Consider the following 24,552-nt stretch of genomic DNA (forward strand, 5'->3'; position numbering starts at 1 on the left):
AACAATCAAAAAGGAAGATACAGGTAATAGATTAAAGTAATTGGAGTTGCTGTCTTTGTAGGTGAAAAAGTATCATTTCATTGTGTCCATTACTTGTGTTTCAACTCCACGTGTGAGAAGAATAATCCCAGTTCCTTGTAGTCAGTGTCAAAAGTATAGTGTGGCCTGTGTGTCAAAGGAAGTTGCAGGGCTATCAGTAAAGCACCAAGGGGAAGAGAGATTGCGATGAAAGAGTAGAGATGCAGGGGGCGCAGGAAGGGGCACATTAGAGAAAGGCAAATGTAGATACAGGTGGGAGAATAAGAACGGTGTTTAGGAAGCAATGAGAGAATCTGCTCTGTGCTGGCAAATTTGCAGGCTAATGGAGTAGTCAGCAGGTAAAGCTCAGAGTAAGAGGGATCAGTATACATGCACGTACTGAGACAGTGTCCTGACAATATAAATGGAACAGTTTTGAGGATTTGAGGATGGCAAAACCAGAATATTTGTTTGATTTTTTTTTTCTCTCAAAACAGTTAGGTTATCATCAAATATCTGAATACAAGAAGAAAAATACAAGTGATGAGTTTCATTCCATGCTACATACCAGGAAAATTACAGGAATAGGGATAGCAGAAATAAGATTCACAAACTAATTTGTAAAATGACATACACATCCCTTGGTAGCTTTGTGAGAGAAGAAGGGGCAATTAGCCTGTCTGGGTATTCCTTGGGCCTATTTTTAATCTAGAAGGAGTTGGGAAGTTTGAATTGCTTCTGGATTGAAATACTTGATCATTGGGCAAAAAGTCAACTCCAACTGCCAGAGTGGTCTTCCTGCTGCAGGCCCTGGGAGAGTTGATGAGTGGGACCCCTGTCAGTCCTGGAGATGACGACCTCCCTTCACAGAGGGCCCCTCCCACCAGCACAGCCACCCCAGTACTGAAAGAGACATCAGTCTGCACACAGCCTTTATAAGGTAGGCCACTGTCAACAGCCTTGTGTAACTCTTAAGGGTGGGTGGCTAATCCAAGGATGGATTCATAATCTGATGGCATTGTTTAGAGGTGATAAAAACTGAAGGAGATGTGTCCTTGTGGATCAAAAATGCAGTTAAGCCTATGATGATTGTGTCTGTGCTAAATAGGTACAGATTTTTTTCTTGTTATTATTCCCTAAACAATATAATGACAATAAGTACATAGCATTTACATTTTATTAGGAATTGTAAGTAATCTAAAGAGATTTAAAGTATATGGAGTATATTGTAGATTATATACACATACTGTGCCAATTTTTTTTTAAACAGGGATTGAACTCAGAGGCACTTAACCACTAAGCCACATCCCCAGCTCCCCCCGCCCTTTTTTTGTATTTTATTTAGAGACAGACTCTCACTGAGTTGCTTAGGGTCTTGCTAAATTGCTGAGGCTGGCTTTGAACTCGTGATCCTCCTGCCTCAGCCTCCTGAGCAACTGGGATTACAGGTGTGCACCACTGCTCCTAGCACATACTGTGCCATTTTATATAAGGGACCTGAGAATTCATGGATTTTAGTAGCCACAGGGAATCCTGGAATGAATCCCCTACAGATACCGAGCTGCAACTCTACCTGCAAAAATGGTTGCCTGACAGCCACATTTTCTCCTGATACACCTCATTCACCAACGTTACTTCTAGAAACTAAAACTAAAACATGCATGTGTTTACAAGTATTAATATTCTGAAATAATTAGCATAAGCAATTTGTCCACAGGCAAACAACACTTGAGTTTGCAAATTTCAAAAAAATTATAATGAGATAAAAGGGGAGAGCTGATTAAATCGTGGGCAGTCCTTTTGTCAGAGCCAGTTGGCTCCAGTGGGGGGAAGTAGGCACAGCCCTTGTCTGCAGAGCTGGCTTCTTCCCCAGGGCCAGGGGAGTGGATCAGCCTGTGGTGTGCTTAGAGCTTGCACACCTCCCTTTGTGGAAAACGGTATTAGTCAGCTTTTCATCACTGTGCCTAAGTACTTGAGAAAAACAGAAGAGGCAAGGTTTATTTCTGCTCACGGTTTCAAAGGGGAAACAGAACATCATGCAGAGGGCACGGCAAAGGAAAGCTGCTCACCCCACAACACCTAGAACACAGAAAGGGGCCAGGGAGGGGACACAGTACCCAAGGGCAATCCCCCCAAGTTCCCCCTCTCTCTAAGGACACACCTCCTTCAGTTTCTATCACCTCTAAACAATGCCATCAGATTATGAATCCATCCATGGATTAGCCCACTGATGAGATTGCAGCTTTCACCGTCCAACTGCTCCCCAAAAGCCTCCCCTCTGGACATTGCTGCATTGAGGATCAAGTCTTCAACACAGGAGCCTGGGGACACTCTAGATTCAAACTATAATAACAACCACAAAAATTTTATTTTAACATTTCGATTAGTAAATTCAAAAAGAGCTCAGCAGTCTTAATTTGTGGAAACCAAATAGGTTTCAAGCATCAGTGGAAAAACAGTGGCCAAAATGATCCTAAAATACAAAAAAAAAAAAAAAAAAAAAAAATCACAGAAGAGAACTCAGCGACAAAGGTAACTCTACTTCCCTGAGTTCTGTTTAGTTATTCCTCCTCCCAGGTGTGGTGTGGGCACAGTGGCCCATCAGGCAAGTGGCGTCAGGGGCCTGTGAGGACCCAAGATTGCAGGAGATGGAGTGGAAAATATCTTTCTATTTCATGAAGTAATCTCATTCCTGTTGTCAGTGATCTAAGAAAAATGCCAAGAAAAAAGGTAGGTCTGTTTTGCTGCCACACAAAAATAAGAGGTGCTGAGTTAACTCAGAAAAAGTACAGCTAACCAGTCATTCCTTATAAGATGGCTTTTAAACTTTATAGTTGTCCCTTTTCCCACTTTATTGATGTATAATTGTACTTTGCTTATAAGTTGCTTTTTAGTTGCTAACAGTTGTATTCTCTTTTTAAATTTTTTTTAGTTTTTGATGGACACAGTACCTTTCTTTTATTTATCTATGTGGTGCTGAGGGTTGAACTCAGTGCCCCACACATGGGAGGCAAGCGCTCTTCCACTGAGCCACAACCCCAGACCAACAGGTATATTCTTAAGAAGTAAGTCATTTGTATAATAATTTTCCAGATTGTGGGGAGCCACACCTTCCAGTCCTGAAGCAAGAGGCTCTGACCAATCACTTCATTTCCTGGTGACTTGGGCGTTGTCTCTGTCCGGGAATGAGTAGGAGTGTCTTCAGGTGTAGGTGTGTCACCATGGGGTTGAGCTACACTCACCTTTTCTTTCATAATCCTCCCTCTCTCTCCTGTTTGGGATAGAATGTTCCATGGAAACGCCCTGTGTGTGTCCCCTTCTCTTGCTCTGCCTTTGGGTGTGGCCTTCCTAGATGTCAGTCAACCTGCTGACAGCAGATATCAGGAAGCTAGACTCAACCTCCTGAAACCTGACCCCTTGCCTCATTTGAATGGCTTCTTCTCAATAAAAGTATTCAGCACATGCTTGCTTTCTGTGGACCCTTAAGGTCGGAGGAGCTGTCACAGGACCCAAAGAAAAAGGTATCTCTGTCTCTTGTGTGATTATTTCGTGAAGCTCAGTTCACCTGGAGTGACCCTGAGTGTTTAGTCGTGAGAAACTCGATACCAGATAAGAAAAATCAGAGCTATAGAAAATTGCATGATGTTGTTGGTGGGTTTGGGTCTTTGGTGCTTTTCTGTAGGGTCAAGTCTTTAGTGGCTAGATGGGCTTTTCTTGTGTGATATCTTGAAAGAGGTTACTCATTCAGTTGGTTTAAAGGTGCTGACTCTAGTGATTTTTGCACTACTCCTGCATCAACCAAATATAGTATATTTCCCAGAAATGTGGAAACACAGACATGTCTGAACCTCCTGATAAGTTTTCCATGTGAGCACATATTTGATGGATTCTAGATTGCGGCAGTTGTGTGGATGGAGGCACTTGGAGTGGCAAGTGGAGACTGGTACATGGGAGATGGCTTTGCCGTGGACATGCATGCTCTTATTCTTGCTGGAAACTGGTCCCAGCAGAATTTCTGGGGAGCTCCCCTTAGTAATAGGGTCTTGTGTGCAGAGAAAGAGATAATGGAAAACTCTTGGTCCCAATCAAGGGAAGTCCAGAACTTGATTTTCCACAAAAGAAAAATGATGAGTAAAAAAAAGTGAAATGGTAAGTATTAAGCTTCTTACATATGTTGTGAAAGTCAATCACCTGGAGATAAGTTCTTTTCAAAATACAACTTTGAGGGCTGGGGCTGGGGCTCAGTGATAAAGCACTTGCCTAGCACGTGTGAAGCACTGGGTTTGATCCTCAGCACCACATAAATAAATAAAATAAAGGTATTGTGTCCACCTACAACTAAAATAATATAAATTTTTTTAAAAATCAGTTGATTCCTAAATACTGCCTCACAATAGCTGATGGAGCATCCCACTTTCCAGAGGCCAATAAGTACCCTACTATGCCCGAAGGGAATGTGGTTCTATTTCCCATAATTTATATATCAATGCATTAAGGAAGAAAATAGTAAGATGTAGATCAAGGTTTATTTTTATGTATGGACTGAGTACATATCACAGTGGTTAAACCCAAGATTTTTACAGGTAACTGGATTTATATCAACTATGTTCTGTAAGTATTTGTTACTCTTGTGTCATAGACACTCGTTATTCTCTCTCTTTTTTTCTCCTTTATCTCTTTTCTCTTTTTGTTAATAAAAATTACAACAGAGATGACAGGCAATCTGGAGATTCACAAAACAGATAGACTGAGCAGTGAGTGAATTTTTTGTAGAAAAATTCTAAAACATTACTTCCTTTTTTGCAAAATCCCTTCCTGAGACTTTTTAAAAAATCTGGCTTGATGATTAGCAGAACAAGAACAACAGAAAAGGTAACTGTTCAGTTGGTTTGTGCTGTTACAATAAAATAACTGGGACTGGAGTTTAGGGATGTAGCTTAGGGGCAGAGCATTGCCTAGCATATGCAAGGCCCCGGGTTCAATCCTTGGCACCCAAAGAAACAAAGCCCTGAAAGTGGATAATTTATAAATAACAGACATTTATTTCTCACAGTTCTGGAAGTTAAGAAGTCCAAGGCCAAGGTGCTGGCAGGTTCCATGAGGAATTGCTATCTGCTTCCAAGATGGCGCCCTGTTTCTGCTTCCTCCAGGGAACATGAATGCTGCATCCTCATGTGGCAGGAGAGATGGAAGGATTAAAATCTCCCTCCCTCAAGTCCGTTTATAAGGTGATAATTCCATCTAGGGCATTCTTCCTTCATGACTCAATCACTCCTTAAATATCACACCTCTTAATACTCTCACATTGGCAATTACTTTTCAACATATGAGATTTGGTGGACACATCAAATCATGACATCAATTAATTCCATTTATTTTTAATGTAACTTGTGAGCTAGAATAAGATAGACACGTAAAATATGTTTTAACATTTTTTAAAAAATTAAAAATAATTTGTAGTACATTGTTAAGAGTCTTTTCTCATTCTGTTTGCCTCAAAACAAATGCATAAGCTAAGAGCAGTTTTTATTATTTACCTACCTTTTTTTCTCCGTACAGATGACAGAAGTTCCCTATCTTGCTGGTCAAGAGCAGAAGTTTAAAACTATATTTGTTACTCTTGTGTCATAGACACTTGGTCCAGAAATGGTTGCAAAATAGTTGTCAGAGTATGGCTAGATTCTCAAAAGTCAGAGTAGAACATCCTCAGGCTTTACCCTGACATTGGTACCAGAATTTTGTAAGGTAGAAATGAAAGTGTTGGATCAGGATTCTGAGAGAAGCAAAACAGAATAGGCAAGGTTTAACCTGAGAAAGAAGTGTGCTTTGCTTCTGTCTGAGTAATCGCCAGGAGTTTGTTTTGAGATTAAGAGGAGAGTTCAGATCCCTCTAAGCCTAAATTTTCAGTTCAGTTTGAGTCCCTGGGGTGAGCTAAGCTCCATGTGAGGGTTGAAGTAAGCACTTAACAACACACAGGATGACTGGAATCTTCTAAGCTGCTCATTATCTGGTCTAAGCAGACATCCCCAGGCTTTTGAGGACCAGCGTGAACCCTCAGCTTTTCCAGTGCCCAGATATAACAAGCCCTAACTAGTTCTGTCTCTAAGGAGGGGGCTTATTAAAGGGTTAGAAAGGAAATGGGGCCAGAAAAAAAAATGGAGAAAAGGCAAGAGTAAACTGAACTAGGAGCTTTTTTGGTCTGATTTTCTATTGCCCTTGCTTGCCTGCCTCTGAGAAAATTTATAAGGCTACTGACTTTGACAGTTTCTGGGGCATGTTTTGTAGAATAAAATAAATGACTGAGCATCTGACATCATCATTTTCTTATACACTCAGGAGAGCTTTTATTGACATTTTTGATGATATAGCCTTTGGGAGATGATTTCTTAGGAGTTTCAGAATCCCAGTTCTCACATATGTTGCAATCCAGATAAAATTCTACTTTTAAATGCCTAATAGTTCATATCTCATTGTTCAGTGATTTTGAGACCTGCTGGCCACAGCCATTGCTCCTTACCAAAGAGCCTCTGGAATTTAGGGGCCCAGAGATTACAGAGTCAAGGCAGTCTAGTGCTTGAGAAGTGAAGAAGGTCTGCAGACTGATTAGACTTTTAACCCACAAGGAACTCAGAAGTGATGTATGAAATTTTTCTACAGTTTCTGCTTGCAATACTTAAAAGTTTCTAAGTTCCACAATTTAGTGAAGTGGGAGGAGCCATATTATCCTCCTAAACTGAATTCTGTGCTTCCTTCTGCCTCTAGTTGTCCATGTGACTTTAGGCAAGTCCCCTGACTTAGCCCTCAGTTTCCTCCATTGCACACTTAGTTGTAAGGATCTGTACCAAGTCCTGGATTGTTTGTTCTGCTCTGTTTGGTCCATTTGGCTACTTGGGGAACTAAGAATCTTCTTTCCTGAATGGTTCCAGTTTAGGATTGATCCAAAGAGGACTTTGCATGAAAATTGGGAGACATTTTCATACAGGGCCATTACTCTCTGAAGATCTTTTCACAATCAGATAAAGTGACATGCAGATGCAGAGAGACTGACCCCCTCTACTTCACTTCTAGCTCTTCTTGACTGCAGGCCTTGCTGACCACCACTACACACTAGATTGAGGACTCCCAGAAGCAGCAGGGATTTGCACAGCATTTGCTTAAACTTCTGCGAATAGGAATCCGATACTTAACTTTGGGAAGGGAAGGTTAACTGGGGCGAGGGACTGCATATGTTCCTTTTGAATGCATCATTTCATGTACGTGTGAAACTGCATGGTTCTGGCATATGTGGGTATGTGAAGAAAAACACCAAATGAGGTTGCAGCAAGAAGCTGGGCTTTTTCCTGCTTCCCAGAGTTCTAGCTGTTAAGCTCAGTAACTCCAAAAATTTCAAGATCTAAGATGTTTACCTTGCAATTAACAAAGGGAGAGAGCTCCCCTCTGAAAGTTTTGCTTAAACACTTTCTAGTTATGCTGGTTGTATAACTAGTATTATTCTTCCAGGCTTCAAAATTTTCCTCAAACTGTTTTGCAGAGACAATGTTGAAGACTGGCACCCAGGCACGCCTCTTCCTGAGCCAACCCCCACCCCAGCCCCCGGACCCCATGATTTAAATGTTTAAAACTACTATGGAGCTGAAATCAATCTAACTCCGGCATAGACAAATAAGTACCACTTACCTCATAGCCGGGGGCTTTCCTGAGAACTGTGCCTGAGAACTGTGCTAAAACACCTGATGGAGCCAACTTGGAGGCACGAAGGAGACCTGCAGAAGCTGCACTTTTCTGGAACATGTCTCCCCCTCCTGGTTATTCCTCAGTATTACAAACAAAATGCACTTTGGGAACATGGGAGCAAAACTCGGAAAACCAGCAAGAAGTGCCCCTTCCTTTGCAGGTACAATGTGTTTTTTAAACCCCTCCCCTTTCTGACCACATCTCTTTTCTGAAAAGACAACTTGTTATGCTGGGAAGGTTCCTAGATCGCTTTGAGCATCTCCTGATAAGTGTTCAATTATGTTTCTGAGAGTCTTCTGCATTTTTTAAGACTGCACGGAAGCCCGCATCCAGTAAAGCCAAAAGCTTTCTTTTTCCCTGATAAGAAGGAAAACTTCCCAAATGAAAATCCTACCCTGGGCAAATGTTTTATTTTCTTCATTCATTTACTCTTTCCCTTTGTAACTCCTATCCTAGCTGCAATTACAGGTGTGCCTCCCCCGTAGAAATATCGCAAGCAGAATTTGGACCAGACTTAGGATAGTGAAAACAAAAAGGCAGATTTACCTGAAGAAAACGAAATGTAAGCTTCCAGGCCCTTATGATAGGCTGGATAACAAGTCCCTCAAAGATGTCTATTTCCTAATCTCCAGAACCTATAAAAATGTTACCTTGCATGGTAAAAAAGGCTTTGTAGAGGTGATTAAGATCTTAAAATGGGGAGATTGTTCTGGATTATCCAAGTGTATCCAATGTATCCCTTAGAAGGCAGGAGACTCAAAATTAGAGAAGACACAAGGATGGAAGCAAAATCCAGAGAGAATATAAGCTGCTGGCTTTGAAGATGGAGGAAGGATCCAGGAACCAGGGAATGGAGGTGCCTCTAGAAGCAAGAGAAGGTAAGGAATCAGGTTCTCCTGAGAGCCTCCAGAAGGAGCACAATGCTGAACTTGGATTTTAGTCCAGAGAAATGGATCATGGGCTTCTGACCTTCTGACCTGTAAGATAAAACAATGTTTTAAGCCATTAAATGATGATAATCTGTTACAGTAACAATAGGAAACTAATACACAGTCCTCCTGTATATGAGGCCCTCCTAGAACCCTGGGAGGGACTCTTGAAGTATATTCACATAGTCCTTTAAAAAGACTGTCATGGGGAGCTGCTCAGAAAACACTCTAAGTCCTAACTCAAACAAAAGAGAGCTTTATTTACCTGGCCAGGGACTGTTACCCACCCATAGAGACTTATGCTCTGTGGGAGAACAGCAATTTCCAGGCCTGTGTCTTGGGAATTTAAGGACCAAAACCCACAATTTAAGGGCTTTTCTAAGCATCATGCAAGCAAGCAAGTTACAGAAGCTAAAAAAAGCAGTTAGCTTACAACTTAGTTAACTGCGTCTCGGGTTCAAATAAGTGTTAGACAACCGTATCCTGAGTTTCAGCTGAGTGGGGGCAATAATCTATTTCAAAGTCATGTAGACCCATGACTGTATTCAAACCCAGGATGTAGCTCACCACAACCACCACTATATCCTGAGTTGGGTACATTCTGTGAGGTACAAAGTACAGAAAAATAAAATTTTAAAAAGAAGGCAACTTTAATTTTTGTTTCTCAGAAATGGGTCATGCAATCCCTCTACACAGGAGCAGTAACAGAAAAACTAAGATAAAGTCTAGAACAGTTAAGATGGAATCCCTACAGCCACACTTTTTGTTCATACAGCCACAGTGACTCCATTCCCACTATCCCAGTACCAGTAACTGATTTGATGCTTGTAATTATCTCATTTACTCATCATTTTACTACTGATATCTATGAGCCTTATGTCTCCATGACCAAGCTAATAAAATTGTTCACAACTATATTGCTTTAACCTTGTCTATATCTATATTAGCCCATCAGCTTATATTTATCTATAACTATACTGGCATACTGACTTACCACCTTTCACTGTTCCATATCTTTTTCTGTGGCTTAAATCCTATGTCTTACAGTTACATGATTTTATTACTATTACTTAGGCTTACTCCTGATGGACTTATCTATGAACTTATGTCTTACTGTTGCTTATCTATGTTATCTTACCTTATTCCTATAATCTATAACCTATGTCTATGACTTACTTATTGATTATATTAATCAGTTCACACCACAGCAGGACTCATAGAAGTATGCTTCACTTTTGTAGAGTTTGCAAAATTAATGTATTTTAGCTACAACTAAGACTGTTGTTATCTTTCCACTCAGATATCCCCAGATATTCTTCTCCCGTAGATGAGCAGCACTAGGTGGTTACAGGTATTTTGGGGGCTCCCACTAAACAGAAAAGTGCTTAGGAATACTTGCTTTATATTTAGCAGGATATATTCTTGTGGTTCATGGTCACTTCCATGTGGCATTAAGTTATTACTGGAGTGAAGAGTAACTTCCACGAACACTCCTAGTACCCATTATGTCATAGTCCCCAGGTGCAGTGACATGAAGAAGCCACAGTATATGTGTTGCTGGCAGTATATGTGTTGCTGGCAGTTCATTTCTTTAATCTCATCAGAGGAGAAAAAGCTATCTTCAGAGTCCCAAAATTTTTTTTAAAAAATCGAATCAAAGCAGTAATTCATGAAGAGGAAGAGATAAATTTAAATGTAAGTAATGAATAACCTCTTAGATTATTTGACATACCAATTAATGAAGATGAAGTAATTGTATGAATATATTGTAGAAAGGCTTAAATTACTTGCTGATTTGACACAATTTATGAATTTGTGAAGATATAAACTCAATACATGACCACCAGGAGGACATCAATGGCAAATTGATTAATGTGTCATTAATTCAAAGAGTAATATTTATGACTAGGCACCACACAAGAAAATGTGAGGTCTTATAATGGCCCTGAGATCTTATAATTCTTTTTAAAATTTTTATTAGAGCATTATAATTATGCATAGCATTTGGGTTCATTCTGACAAAATACTACATGCAAGGAATTTGATTTCAATCCCATCCCCCCCTTTTCCTTTCCTTCATCCCTTCCATTATTTTCTCTCCTCTCCTCGATTGGAGATCTTATAATTCTTATATGAAAAAATTCATTGTGATCTCCTCAAATTTGATAGAAATCCTGAACATTTACATGATTGTGCCAAGAACTAGTAGACTGACTAGATGGTCCTTGAATGGATGGACCTGAGACATCTTAGAGGGTGGCTTGATTGAATGAGTGGTGCTGGAATTCAGATGAGGCACGGTTACTGTGGAGGGGAAGTCTTTGGATGTAGGACCCAAGTTAGTCAACTAAAAAGAAGAAAGTTTTGAATGAAAGAATGTTTGGGTCATGAACTTCCCACCACACTTTTAGTTTTGGCTGTACACATGTTGCAATAAGTCAAGGACTACTACAAAGTGAGGTGTGAACATTCAATCTATTTTTGAAAAATAAATATGGGTCCTATTTTAGAATAAGAACTATTAGCCATTAGTTGGCTATTGCTATTTGGGTTCTGTGCAAGATTTGCCCAGTAGCCAGCAACTATTTTTTGATGCTTATAACACTTAATAAAACCGCCCTTGCCTTTGAAACCTCCATTTAATGAAGAGGGTAGAACGTACGCTTAGAAAAGGAGGTAAAAAGTGCAAAATGCTCCCGGGCTCGACTGGATAAACCTCTGTTAGATGATCTTCCCTTATTTCGGAGCAGGCCGAGCCGCTGCGCAGACCTCCCACCTGCAGGGGGCGCGCCGGAAGCCGTGCAGCTAGGCCGCTCTGGCTCGGCGAGCACTCTGTCTCAGTGGCCGAACTCCTCCTCTGCTGCCAGCTGGGAGGTGCTGCTGCCGCTGTCGCCGCTGCTTGTCTCACAGGTAACTGGGCCAGGGGCCCGAGGCTGTACCTGGGCGGGAATCCCTGATATCCTCATGCCAGCCCTGAATCAGGCCCGCAGAGCCGGGCCTGAGACCTGGTCGTGGGCCCTGAAAAGCGAAGGCACCGGGCTCCCCGAACCTTGCCCGGTGGCCGCGGGGAGCCAGGCCGAGGGGGCCGTCGCGGGTCCGAGGGGGCTTCCCCGCGGGCTGTGCTGTCGGTTAAGGCCGGGGAAAGGTCCACGAGGGTTCATGCTTGCTTTTGAAGACCATGGTTGTGCTTGTCCGGGGAGGGTGTCCTGTGCACCCGCGGCCGCGATGGGGAGACCTGGGGCGGTGGGGACGCGCTCTTCAGCGGGAAGCCTGCCCGGGTCCTAGGACACCTGGTGCTTTCATCATCACGGAAAGTAATGAGGAGTCCGTAAATGGAAGCTGTGGAGATGTGAGTGCACTGTCCAGAATGGCATGTGGCCCTGGAGTGCCCGTGATAAGACAGGATTTGCACACTTTCCACTTAGGCCTCAGGTGATCACAGACCTCCACTCCTAATTAACATGCAGTGCTAAGAAGCAGATCATTTTCTCTCCATATTGTCCAGCTGCCTTGAGAAAAAGGCATTTATTCTTTAGAACGTTCCACTGTGTTCAGAATTGGCTGCCAAACATAAGGTAAACGTGTGCCATTGAATTGTAACACTTTTTATTCTTCAGGGAACAGTGGTTTCCTAGGAGCTTCTTGGTTTAAAGAGCTGTTTTATCAGTGGCGTGGGGCTGATTTTCTTTATATTACAATAGTAGCTATCTTCAGTGCTTATTTTGTGTCATTGTTGTGCCAAGTGTTTTAAATACTACTAATTTTATTGAATTTTTGCACAGTGTTATAAGGTACCATTTCCAACTTGCAGATAAGGAAGCTGAAGCACAGTCAAAATTAACTTATGGGAGGTCAGACAACTGGCAAAGGATGAGCAGAATTTGAGCTTCATCTCCCTTATTCTATTGTCTGTTTCTGTTATCTGTCCAAACATGGTAATTCCCTGTAATTTTTGCTTACTAATTTGATTTGTAGCCCAAACTGATTTCTCTCAGACTTAATATTTGTGGCTATAAGCAAGAGTCCTGTACCAACTACTTTTTAGTTTAAAAGGAGTTTAGTGAGAAAAATGTTTGCTCACTAAGGATTATAGTGATAATGAAGTTAATATTGGACTGTGGTCCTCACTACTTCAGTACAATCTGATTTGAAATAGAGACAGACCTGTTTGGTTGTTAACATGCTTCATTACTTGTGTTTCCATATCAGTTTTGATGATTTCACTTAGCTTTTGCAATATTATGTTAGCAGTATCAGAAATAAATTAAAGATTTTTTGATATAACAGTAAGTTAATATTTAACAGGCTCTTTGAAGCATATTGGAGAGAGGCTGTGAAATTTAAAAAAATAGAATTTCACTATGTTACTTAGAGCAAATTGAATTAGTTAATATGGAAGATAAAGGATTTTCACAGTTCCTATCATTGTTAGACCTGAAATTATATTTCCCATTGTGGAAAGAGGTTGGATATTATAGCATCCCAAGTCTGTTAGCCTTCTCAGGATTTGAGTTTGTGTATTCAATATTCATTCAACATTCAACAGCAAATGTATACAGATTATCTTTCATGGCTAGATGCCATTCTAAAGTTTAAGAGTGACAAAACAAATTTCTTTTGCACATAGAGCTAATATTCTACCAGAATAAGGCAGGGATGGTAAACAAATTAAGAATTAAAATATATCCAGTTAGGTGGTTACAGTTGCTAAGAAGAAAAAGTAGTTAAGGGGGATAGGAAGTGCCATGGAAGGAGCAGATGTGTTTTAAAATAAGGATTAGTGCCCTAGAAAATGCTCCTGACCAGAAGTGAAGAAGTGTGGGATAACCATGATCCATCAGAGGAAGAGCATATCAAGTGAGTACAAAAGCCCAGAATCTGCCAGTTTTATTGGAGGACCAGCAAGGAGCCCATTGGGTTTGAACAGATGGATAATGGGGATGGGCATGGGGGGTAGAGAGGAGGGTGAGGTCAGAAACCTAATGGATCTTGGTAAATACTTTGACTTTTGCTTCTAATGAGGAGGGAGGTGGTAAGAGGGATCTGAACAGAGGAATGGGGGGGCGGTCTGACAATGTTTTTAAAGTATCACTGTGGCAGCTATGTTCAGAATCAACTGTGAGAGCTAGCATGGAAACAGAGACCAGTCAGGAGGAGGTGCTGTAATACAAGTAATGGTAGTGCCCTAGACCAGGTGGTAGTAATAGAGGTACCATAGTTACTTCTTATTTGTGAGGAATATGTTTCAATACCTCTAGAGGATGCTTGAAACCTTGGATGGGACCAAATACCACATAAAGTTTGCTGTGTTTTCCTATACATACATACCTGTGATAAAAATTTACTTTATAAATTAGGCATTAGTAAGAGATTAAAAACAATAATAAAATAAGAATTATAACATTACACTATAATAAAAGTTTTGTGAATGTGGTCTCTCTCAAAATTTCTGATATACTATACTCACCCTTCTTGTGACACAATGCCTGTGTGATGAGATGAAGCAAGGTGAATGACATAGGCATAGTGATGAAGATTACTATATAGGGGTTACTTGAATATAAGCCTATACAACACTGATACTACAATAGTTGATCTGATAACTGAGAAAGCTACTAAGTGACTAAAGGGCTGGTAGCATATACAGAGATGATACACTGAACAAAAAGATGCTTTATGTTCCATTGGGAACAGAGTTGGAGAGCTTGAGATTTCATTACTATATAGAATGGTGCACAATTTAAAACTTAGGAATTATTTATGGAATTTTTCATCTGATTTTTCAGACCACAGTTGACCCTGGGTAACTGAAGCCATGGAAAGCAACCATGGATAAAGGGGGACTATATAGTAAGAAGCAGTCATATTCCAGGAGTAGCTGACAGGATTGCTCATGGATTGACTGGAATGAGAGAATGAAAGACTGAAGCATGACATGGCCTTTGTCCTGAGCTATTGAAAGGATGCAGTGGCTATATACTGAGATAGAAAGACCAAAGGTGGAGAGGTATCTGCAGGTGGATGAAGCAGGAATCAGTTTAATTTAGTTAGGTTTAAGATGCCTATTCAAATGGGTGATGAGAGACTAGAATTCAAAGGCAAGGTTTAAATGGGAGTAGAAATTTGCACATCAGTAGAAAGACTGCATTTGAGACTGTGAAATTGAGATATAATCTAAGGAAATGAGGATTGAGCTGGGGAACTTTCTGTGTTCACAAATGGGCAGGATTAAGAAGTTCAGAGGAGCCAGATGTGATGGTGCACTTCTGTAATACCAGCGGCTCAGGCAGTCGAGGCAGAAGTATTCAGAGTTCAGAGCCAGCCTCAGTAATTTAGCAAGGCCCTGAGCATCTCAATGAGATCCTGTCTCCAAATAAAATATAAAAAGGGCTGGGGATGTGGCTGAGTATGGTTAAGTGACCCTGGGTTTAAATCCTCAGTACCAAAAACAAAGAAAAAGAAGTCAAGTTCAGAGGAGACCAGGAAGAAGCTTTTGAAGGTAGGTGGAAAAGAAGGTGAGTGTGGAGTGCTGAAGGCCAAAGTAAGAGAGTTTATCAAGGAGGAAGTGATCAACAGTATTGCCTTCTGCTGATTTGTCAAGTCTGATGAAGTGAAGACTAGAAGATAACTATTGCCATTGGCAATATGAAGGTCATTGGCGACCTTGCAGAGTACTTTCAAGAGTAAGAGGGAGAAAACCTGATTGGTGTTGTTTCAAGAGCAAATAGGAGAAAAGGAATTGGGGATTGCAAGTTTGGACAAGTCTTTGGGAGAAGTTAGCTGTGAATCTTATATAAATTATTTGAAAGCATTATATTCACTCATTATTATTCATTTTTACTTCTAACTTCAGCTACTTAGTAGCTAGATTTGGAGTATTTTATCAATGATTGATGGAAATAAAATAGCTATTCTACTGCTAATAATCGTAATAATGTATAGTTTTCAAAACCAAGACAAAATGAACCTTCAATTCCTTGCTAAGGCAAGAGGACTCAGTGCCTCACAACATGGTCTCCTTTGAAGTACTACTTGAGTGTGATATAACATGGTATCTTGCCTTGTTCAGAGCTAGTGATACACAAGAGCTACAGTGTCTTTTGTGACCTAGTCCTGGAAGCCCCTTTCACCATATTCTGTTTGTTAGATGTGAGTTAATAAATCTGGCCCATATAGACAGGGAGCAGAATAAAGTTCTACCTACTGAACAGAGGTATATCAAAGAATTGTGGACATATTTTAAAAATTGTATTTTAAAAGCCAGTTATAAAAATAAAAGCAGTAGTTTATTTAAAAATAATTTTTGCAAATACTAATACATATCAAATGTTTTATTACAAAATAATTCTAAGTTCAGAGTTTCCAAGTAAAGTGTGAAATTGACAGTATTGAAATTGATTCACATAACCCTGATGAAATTAAGAGATGACAAATTGAGAATTTTTCTTTGACACAAAAGCTAAAACTCATCAGTAAGATTTCAGTTTCTGTAAAATAAAGAATCAATGTTGCTAGGTGTGGTGGCTCATGCCTGTAATCCCAGTGACTTGGGAGGAGACTGAGGGAGGAGGATCACAGGTTCAAAGCCAGCCTCAGCAATTTAGGAAGGCTTTAAGCAATCTAGTGAGACCCTGTCTCAAAATAAAAATGGCTGGGGATGTGGCTCATTGGTTAAGCACCCTTCAGTTCAAACTCTGCTACAAAAAAAAAAAAAGAAAGAAAGAAAGAAAAGAAAAGAAAAAGAAAAAGGAATTAGTCAAAGAGATCTCAAAGAAGAGAGAGAATATTTTAAGTTTTGAAGGAATCAGACAATGTGAAATGACAGTACCATTATATTGCTTCCAGTTAAAACAGTGAGATCTTTCAGCAGCTAGAAAAAATTGTATAAAAATATGCTCCCAAAAGGTTTTTTTAAATACCCAATTTGCTAAGAGAGAAAAATGGAAAAATATAAAATTCTCAATTAAAACCACAAAAGGCAGAAAAAAAGAGTGAAAGATAAAAATAGGAACAAAGAATAAAGGCAATGAGTAGAAAATAGTAATGAGTATATATGTTGTCTAATATATTAACCAAGCTATATCAATAGTCATTTTATATATCAGTGGCATAAATGTACCAATTAAAAAATTGGATCAAAAAAGCAAGATACCTTTCTACTGTATACATGAGTCAAAATCACGTTGTACATTGTCCCTCATAAATATACATAAACATTATGTGTCAATCAAAAAACAAACAAAATCCAGCTATATGTTGTCTATAATAAAGAAGTTTTAAATCTGATGACATGTAGATTAAAAGTAAGTGGATAGAGAAAGGGATCATACTAAAACTAATTTTTTAAAAAGCAAGAGTGGCTATGATAATTTCAGTCAGAGCAAGGAAAGCTATCAGAGATTAAGAAAGTCATTGAATAATGATAAAGGGGAACAATTCTTCAAGAAAATGTAACATCCTTAAGGTGTATGTGCCCAGAAATAGCATCGAAGTACATGAGGCAAAAACTGGTATGACTGGAAGGCTAAATTGATGAATCTGTTATTCTAGTCAGAGACCTTAACACACTTCTATCAGAAATGGACAGGTCCAGCAGACAGAAAGCCATTAAGGACATATTTGAACTCAGCAACACCATTAATCAACTGGGTATAATTGACATCTTAGACTGCTGCATCCAAAATAGCAGAATGCACATTCTTCTCAAGGATGTGAAACATTCACCAAGATAGGCCACATTCACTTTAACAAATGTGAAAAACCAGAAGTAATATAGTATCTACTTTCAGAGCACAAAGCAATTAAATTAAATACCAATAACAAAGATAGCTGGAAAATACTCAAAATACTTGGAGATTAATAACACATGGCTTGAAGAAATTTCTAGAGAAATGAATATTACTAATTAAATGAAAATGAAAACATCAAAATCTGTGGGATACAGCAAAAGCAGTGCTTAGAGGGAAATTTATAGCATTGAACACATGTATGAGAAAAGAAGATGTAAAATCATCTAAATTCCTACCTTAGGAAGCTAGAAGAAGAGCAATAAAATCCAAATTAAGAGGAAAATAAATAAGAATTAGAACAAAATCAGTGAAATTAAAAATAGGAAGTTACTTATCAGTCAAACCAAATGCTGTTTGTGTTTTTTTTAAAAAAAGATCAATAAACCAAGAAAGAACACAAATTACTGATACTAGGAATGAAAGGGCATCACTACAGATCCCATAGACATTAAAAGGATAATAAAAGAAGTGAACTCTATACCCCAAAAGTTGATAGCTTAGATAAAATGAACCAGTTGCTTAAAAGATATAACAATCAAAATTCAAACAAGGAGAAATAGACTATTTGAATAAACCTGTATCTTTCAAAGAAATTGAATAAGAACTAAACTTCTTCTAAAACAGTGCCAGGATGATGAATTCTACCAGATATTTAAAGAAAAAGTTGTACCAGCTCTCTCTTACAAATTATGGAGGCTAAGGGAATACTTAATTCATTTTGTTAGTGTAGTATTATCCTAAACCAAAACCAAAGACATTGCAAGAAAAAAAAATTACAGACGGGAAGCACTCACAAAAATCTTTAACAAAATATTAGCAAGTTAAATTCAACAATATAAAAGTTATATACCACCACCAAATGGGGTTTATCCCAGGTCTCCTAGGGTAGTTTCAACATTTGAAAGTCAATGTAATTCATTACATCAATAAAGAAGAAGAAATCACATGATCAAGTAGATGCCAAAAAAAGCATTTAACAAAATCCAATATTTGTTTATGATAAAAACCGAATCTGTCAGTAAACTTGGAATAAAGGGAAACTTCATCAATTTGATAAAGCATATAGACAAAACAGCTAACACCATACTTAACAGTGAGAAACTTGAAGCATTTCCATTAAGATCAAGAACAAGGCAAAGATGTTCTCTCTTACCACTGCCTTTCAACACCGTATTGGAAATCATAGATGAAGCAGTACGAAAAGATAAGGACATAAAAGCTATACAGATTGGAAAGGAAATAAAACCATCTTTGTTTGCAGAGGAGTTAAAAACATAGGTCCACACAAAAACCTGCCCACAGTGTTTACAGTAGCTTTTTTTTTTTCAAAATTGCCAACAGTTGGAAGCAACCAAGATGCCATTCAGTAGTTGAATGAGTAAACTGTGGCACATTCAGACAGTGTAATATTCAGCACTATGGAGGAATGAACTGTCAAGCTATGAAAGAAATAGAATAAACTTAAATGCATGCATATTCTTTTTTCTCTTTTTTGGTAGGTGGCAGGGGGTGGTGTCTTGCTGTGTTCCTCAGGCAGGCTTCAGATTGAATCAACCTACTTCAGCCTCCAGAGTAGCTAGGGTTATAGTCATGTACTGGCTCTTAAATGCATGTTCCTAAGTGAAAGAAACCAATCTGAAAGGCTTCATACTGAACAGTTTCAGTGATCTGTCTTAGAAGCTGGCTGAATAGAGTTAGGGTCGGTTGCACAGGGAGATTTCTTCCTGCTTGGGGCGGCCAGAATGGGGCTAAAGGAGAGATTGAGAAACAAATGAAAAATTCATAGTGTAAGGGAGTAGAAAAGATGGAAGATCCTGATGGAGTTGTGGGTCAAGGTCTGGGTGGTGGAACTAACTTCCAAATGTGCAAAATCCAAGTAAGGGCAACTGAGGTGAAGTAGAGATAAAGGTATTTGAGGTTAAGAAGTTTGAGGAACTCTTGGGTTTATTTTTTTATGTGGATAAATTACATACCTAAAATCATTAAATAAGCTAATTAAAAACTAAAATTTGGGCTAAAGAAGACAGAAGTTGTATGGAAGGACATGGTATTAGATGATAGATAATATTTTAGATACATTTGTGTTAGTATTGCTACAGGAAATATGCTAAAACATGAGTGGTAAATTTTTAACTTGAGGGCTGGGGTTGTAGCTCAGTGGTAGAGCACTTGACTAGCACATGTGAGGTTTGATCCACAGCACTGCATAAAAATAAAGGTATTGTGTATTTTAACTTGAACTTAAATTTGTATTTAATTTGTTCCTATTTCTGTGTCTGCTTTTTTTGTTTATTTCCTTGTCACAAACCCAGCGGTGCTTAACCACTAAGCCACATCCCTGGCCCATTTTTATTTTGAGACAGGGTCTTGCTAAGTTGCTGAGATTGGTCTCAAACTTGCAATCCTCCTGCTTCAGCCTTCTGAGTCATTGGGATTTCAGGCATGCTCCATCATACCTAGCTGTGTCTGTTCGTATACTTTCTGCAATGTAAGAAACTAAACATTTCATACTATAGATCATTTCCCCAAATCCAAAACTTGTGAATTTTGGAAGTAGAATTTGTTCTATTTTTTAAAAAATAAGAAACTTATTTTTCTGTTTATTGTTTGAAGACTATGAAGTCATGATCTTTTGATAGCATTTTAAAGAACAACTTGCCTATCATAATTCTTTTCTTAATGCATTTCTCTTTAGTACCAGAACAAAAACTCAGAGTAGCAATCATTTAAAGTTTCTTAAAAATAATTCTCAAGTTTTATGGTTTATCATGCTCCTTACCTCAGGCCATATAGAACTTTTATTTTTAATGTATTATCCAGTCTCCTTGGTATTTGTCAAAGAGCAAATGACAAAATATTAAGTAGTTTTGAGAAATTGAGGAGAGCTAGAAGGAAAATGAGTCTTGTATTTGCTAAAACTAGCAAGCTATTTTAATTGACAGTGTACAAAATCCCCCCAACAACTATTTATTTAATAGACATGCCTGGAATACAGCAAGTCTAGAAGAGCCATGTAGCTATTAAAACTTGAGATCCTTAGTCACTAACTACTCCTTCCTTCTCCACATTGGCACAATGGCCTGATGGGTCTCTGAGCTGTCTAAAAATAGTTCCATGAGAAACTAGTATAGGGTTTTATTATTGTTTGTTCCCATTTCTGAAAGATTTCTCAGAACTCTCTGAGTACTAGATGTAAACAAAGCCAACTCATAGATCTGCCATTTTAGTGGAGACACCAAGTCTCAATCAGGAAGAAAACTGTTGTCATTCATTGCTCTTCCACTCAAAATCATTATTCTGCTGAAGCTATTGGGACTGCTGAGTGAGTCAGTTCTGCATTAGAATATTGGTGTTTCCCACTTCTTGCTTAGATTCCTAAGTGACAGCTTAAGGAAAACTTTAGCCAAAAAATACAACTTCTGCCTATCATCCTCATAATCTGGGCTAGGAAACCTAGGTGAGGGTAATCTATTTTTCTTTCTTGAACCTAGGGCCATCTATAAGCATAGACTTTCTATTCTTTTTTTTACTGGGCATCAAAAGATGCCTGCCCAGTAGGTTACTACTCCTAGCCAAAAGCAAAAAAAGAACCAAAGGCTCCCTTTAAGGTGTCAGGCACTCCTCAGCTCTCTTACTTATCAGCCATTTATTTCTTCCTGCAAGGGTCTCATCTTTAAAGCTTATTATATCCAGTGGGCAGAAAGAGGAAATTTCTCCCTATGTAGTGAATTTTTCTGTCAAATTTTGATCATTTTATGTATTTTTTTAATGTTACAAAGGCTACAAATCAGGAGATAGATAGGGTAAGGTTGTGCTAATGAAACAGCTCATTAGCACAAACTCAAGTGTAGTTGAAAGGGCTTCTTACAAACAGCAGGAGACACTTTTCTGAAGAAATTCTAATGCTTTTAGCTCTGTGACTATAATGAGGAACAAAGACCAAGTATGTTTTCTTATACCACAAATGTCCATTAACTCTAGCATCATTTGTTGAAAAGCCTAGCTTATCTCCATCACATAGCTTTTGCTCCTCTACATACCACTTTGGTCATTTGGCTAAATTGGTTTCTTAGTCTACTCTCTAGTTGTTGTTTTTATTGTATGTCCTACTTATTTACAAGGGCCACTAGAAGTTGGGGTATAATGTAGGTTCAATAAGGGCATATAAGGAGTTCCTGAATTTTAAGGTTCTACCTGTGCCATAAATGTAGTAGACTAGAGTGATGTGTGTAGCTTTATATATGAGTCCACACCTCAGAAATCCTCTGTGGGGTGGTCTAATCCAGGGAGGAAGGCCCTTGTCTATCCTCTTGTCACTAGAATGCATACTTTGCATGAAGGATGCTAGCACCCACCTAGCACAAATTTAGAGTGTAGAAGGGTCAAATTACAATAGAATTGTGAAAAATAAACTATCATATTGAAGGCAATATACTTTATATTCCTACAGTGAATCATGTATAGGATTAGAACCTTGGGGGTGATGGGTAATGAGTACTGTAGCCTGTGAAGTTGCAGCTCTCTGATTCTGAGTATCCTTATTAGTAAAATAAAGAGATTAGGTTGGATGACCCTGGATGACCCTTCCAGCTCTACAATATCTCAAGGAAATAGTTAAGTTTCTTCCAAGAACACAATCTTGTGCCTCCAACTGGTTTAAATTTTGTGAGATATTTAGAAAATAAGGAAAATTTTGTAAAAATTGTAGTTCCTATATTTTGAAACACTGAATAAATGAATTAAAATGTCATTAATTAGTACTTTATATACATTAGTCTGCTAAGGTGACTTTAATGAGGTTTGGATTTTAGAATAGCTGGAATCACTTATCCTATAAATTTTCTTAGTAAATGTTTTCTAAAAGAAAAATTTAACTTTATCCGAATTCTGAATTTTCACAAGTTTATAATCAGTGATGCTTATGATAAGTAACTGAAATGAAATGAAGAAAACTTTCAAAGTGCTCCTTTTTTTTTTTTTTTTTTGAGTGTAAAAGAGGATTTATTCAAGTGAGAAGAAAAAGAGACAAAAGTTATGTAGGATACAAGGGACTAGATAGGGGTTAGGTGTTGCCCAAAAGTGCTCCTTTTGTTTTTCAACTTACCAGATGCTAAAGCTGAACTCAAAAAGTAGGTAGGCCACAAGGTGGCACCATTAAGCCATTTGAATAACGTACTGCTGTTTCTAGAAAAAAAAAAATGTCATTTTAAAAAAATTAATTAACTTTATTACAGAAGTAATACATGTATAAAAAAAACTTCCAATTGATCTTCCAATGCTTATTTAATTTTTCATTATATAGTTACAGATTATAAACTAGAAACTTCACCAGGACACCTATAATCCCAGCAATTTGGGAGTCTGAGGCAGGAGGACAGGAAGTTTGAGGCCAGCCTCAAAAGCTTAGCAAGATCCTGTCTCAAAAAAATAAATAAATAAATAAGGAGTTGGGGATGTAGCTCGTACTAGAGCACCCTGGGTTCATTCCCCAGTACTCAAAATAAATAAACTGAAACTTCCTAGGGAGGAGATCCCTTGCTAAGAATTTTAAATGTGGCAAAATTATATAATAAAGATTCTGCAAAATACTGAAAAGTATTAGAATAAAACAAAATATCAGCCAGGCATGGTGACACATGTCTGTAATTCCAGCCAACTCAGGAGGCTGAGGCAGGAGGATCACAAGTTCAGACCTAACCTCAGCAACTCAGTGAGACTCTATCTCTAATAACACATAAAAAAGGGTTGGGGAAGTGATTTAGTGGTTAAAACACCCTTGGGTTCAATCCCTGGTTTAGAAAAAAAAAAAAAAGCAGTATTAATTTTGCGAGCAATTTATTTATTTTAAGCTAATATGATTTCTAAAAGTTGAATTATAACTAAACTTTAATAATTCAAACAAAATAGTAACAAATATTTATACAGAAATATATCAGAAATCCTTGGTTGGTGTTTTTTTTATTTTTCTGGGAGAAAGAAGAATTTAGGTAAGGCTTTTCTTTTTATGTCAACCATTAAATACTTGAGAAAAATGAGTTATTTCCTGCATATGGAAGAGATTTCCAAATATGTTATTGTTTTTTTACACACTTTAAAAAGCTTACTTTATATGAGATGATTACAAAAGGTTACTTCAGAATATGTGTGCTAGGCTGTTTCCTATAAAGGAAGAACATCTCTGGATAGTATTTTACTATGGTTTAGAAAGAAGTTCACTTTGAATGAAATGGTTATAGGGAGTTAATTTGGAATGTATATGCTAGACTAATATTTACCTTTATTTAATCTTTGGTAGAAAAGTTTGCTAAGCTAATTCATTATGTAAAGAAGAATCTTACAAAACAAACTTAATAACTTGGTGTTTTCACTCATGCAATGAGGATAATTTTAGTACTTAACCTTATAAGGTTTCTGAAAGGGTTAAATTAATTATCATAGGAAAAACACTTAGTATCTGCAGTATAATAGTTTAATAGGTGTCAAAAATGTTATAAACAACTAATAACAGACAAAAAACATTCTTTTTCTTTTTATTAAGCTTAATTTCCTAACAACATCTATTAAGTAATACCTGATTAACCTAGTTTTAATTAGTATATGAACTTTTAAGTTTATGTTTACATAATGAACTGCCTATTACATAATGAACCCCCTATTATAAAAAGTATTCACACATTTCAAATTAATTTTCTCCTTTACTGTGTTAATGAAATTTTAATTATGGAGTAATTGATATCTTGTTGAAAAAAAATCACAATAGTGGGAATTTTAGACACAGCCAAAGTAGACTAAAATGTTACATATACCACAAAGTGTGAACTCTTGACAAATTTAGGTATAAAGTAAAAAGTATATCTGTTAGTGGTGGATTTAGCTCTATCTCAAAATTGCTCTTGTTGAATGTTTATTATTTTTTTACTTTGAAAATATAATTTAGAAGATTCTACTTAAAAAATGTCTTTCCTCTAATGTTTTTAGAGTACTGGGATATCCTAAAAGGATATAGTCTCAATTCCTCTTTTTAATTTACTTGTTACTACACTTTCAGAAAGAGGATGTCCCTTTTCTTTTTCAAGAACCCA

The 24,552-nt window shown here is 38.0% G+C and overlaps 1 protein-coding gene across 1 annotated transcript in view; it reads left to right on the top strand.

Moving 5' to 3' along the window:
- The first annotated feature begins 11,531 nt into the window (after positions 1 to 11,531).
- Ankrd46 (ankyrin repeat domain 46) overlaps positions 11,532 to 24,552 on the top strand; it is a 34,913-nt gene continuing 21,892 nt past the window's right edge. The window contains exon 1 of the mRNA XM_027952423.2: positions 11,532 to 11,591. The gene's annotated coding sequence lies outside the window, so the exon portion shown is untranslated. The remainder of the gene's footprint in view (positions 11,592 to 24,552) is intronic.

Source organism: Marmota flaviventris, chromosome 15 (assembly GCF_047511675.1).
Source record: "Marmota flaviventris isolate mMarFla1 chromosome 15, mMarFla1.hap1, whole genome shotgun sequence".
Lineage (NCBI taxonomy): Eukaryota > Metazoa > Chordata > Mammalia > Rodentia > Sciuridae > Marmota > Marmota flaviventris.